The sequence below is a fragment of the Pteronotus mesoamericanus genome, unplaced genomic scaffold (genome assembly GCF_021234165.1).
Source record: "Pteronotus mesoamericanus isolate MK-2021 breed Mesoamerican mustached bat unplaced genomic scaffold, CSHL_Meso_final contig_40, whole genome shotgun sequence".
Lineage (NCBI taxonomy): Eukaryota > Metazoa > Chordata > Mammalia > Chiroptera > Mormoopidae > Pteronotus > Pteronotus mesoamericanus.
Genome location: NW_026555150.1, coordinates 12,604,855 through 12,606,745, shown reverse-complemented (window position 1 = coordinate 12,606,745; position 1,891 = coordinate 12,604,855).

Here is a 1,891-nt window from a genome sequence, read left to right as displayed (position 1 = left end):
GGGCTCTGCCTGGGTACAGCTGGTGGAGGGCACGCCTTTGACCCGGGCCAGGCGGGGTTTGGGCCAGGGTTGCCATGGCAGCCGCTTGCCAGGCGGGAGCCCCACGCCAGCCAGCCGCTGTGAGGGCGCTGGGGAGCTCTGACAAACGCTCTGAGCGGACTGAACCAAGAGCATGCAAGAAGAGGGGAGGCCGGCCGGTGGCCCCTCTACCCCGCAGCACGCCGGACTGTCCCGGGAAAGGGTCCCCGTGTTTTCGAGAAAGGAAAATATTACTTCTTCTGGGACTGAAAATAGGCTTGCAAGAGCACAGGAGGGTAGGGGGCAGAGGGGAGCAGAGTGATTGTCACCTCCGTCCGGGAGTCCTCGTGTGCTTGTCTCTTGGCTTGGCATTTTATACCCCGCAGCGGCTGACTTGGAACCCGGTTGCACGTCCCAGCCACGAAGTTATGTAGGTGGGGCGGGCTTTAATTTGCTTATATCTAATGATTTCAGAGCCTCTCTTTAAAATGGCGGCATTCAGTATACACCCCTGCTAAAGGCTCTCCCGGCACCTGGGCCACCTCGCGCAGAGCTGCTTTTGCTTCTGTAGCTAACAGATGGCATGTGCCGCTGTCGCTGCCGCTGCCTCTGCCGCTGCCACTGAGAGCAGGACCTTTTAGCCTCTGGGTTTGCTCTAGCAGCATAAGGTAAGGCTGGAGATGAGTTGGGGTTGTGAGACTGGCTGCTTTCCTAGGACACCGACGAAATAAAATGCCTTTCAAACTTTATTTTTCGAAATGGCAAATAGAAGGAAAAGTAACCCTGCAACTTTTTTTGCACTTGTGAAGCTCTGATCTTCCTCTTGTTCTTTTCTTTTTTCCTTTTTCTTCTATTTCTTCACATATAATATATAGTATGTATAGATTAAACTTTTTGCATGGCATATCATCAGCTAATGCGTTTAACAACTAATTTCGCCCATGGTCATGTTATATCAGGAGCAGTGCCACAGCTTCCTTGCAGCCCTTGTCTTTTCCCGCTCTAGATCAACACGTTTGGGCAGCTTGCTTTTACTACCGGCATCTGAAGGGCATGAGGGTAGATTTTAGCAGATTATTAAAAAGGTAACTTTACTTGTGAGCATTCACAAACAGGATTTTATGGTAAGAAAATGACATTAAATCAATATGAGTAATGAAAGTAATTCATTTGTGTAGTTTTATCATTGCTGTGGTAGATCTATGTGTTTTTATAACTACAATCCATTGGTATATAGAGAGACAACTGTGAGAGTGAATTTATTGTGTTGCTGTTTAATTAAGGAAGTGTGTTTTAAAGGAGTTCTTTTATTCTTAGATGTTCCTAAATTGCTAGTATTTGTAAATGGGCATGGATCCCCGCAGCCTATCTCTACACATGTATTTATTGTGTTCATGGGAAGGCATGAATTAAAACAAAACTATTCCAAGATTTAATTTTGAAATGATGCTGATTTTTCTCTATCTTGACTCCCTGGTTTAATCAATAAGTATTTGCCTGATTACTGATATAATGGTTAGAAATCAGACTGTTAAAATAGGTGTACAAATGACTAGACAACAATGCTTTATACAATTCATCCATTAGGTTTCTTCCTCTTCTGATGGAAAGTATACTGACAATAAGACTTACCAGAGACCTCAGATTTTTCTAATTATATTCACATTTTCTCTCTTTCCTATGCAAACGTTTAAATACTTTTAAAAGTTGTTTTAAATGTTTTCCAATATGCAATACTTTGGGGGGATGTCTTCATGTTTATGGAAACTTCTCTAAACTTAGCCTAAAAGGACTTTTGCCTATTTCCCAGCTGATATTATAATACCCCTGTTCAATTCTTAACTGCTCCCCAAACAGTGTAAGCAACTTGGTT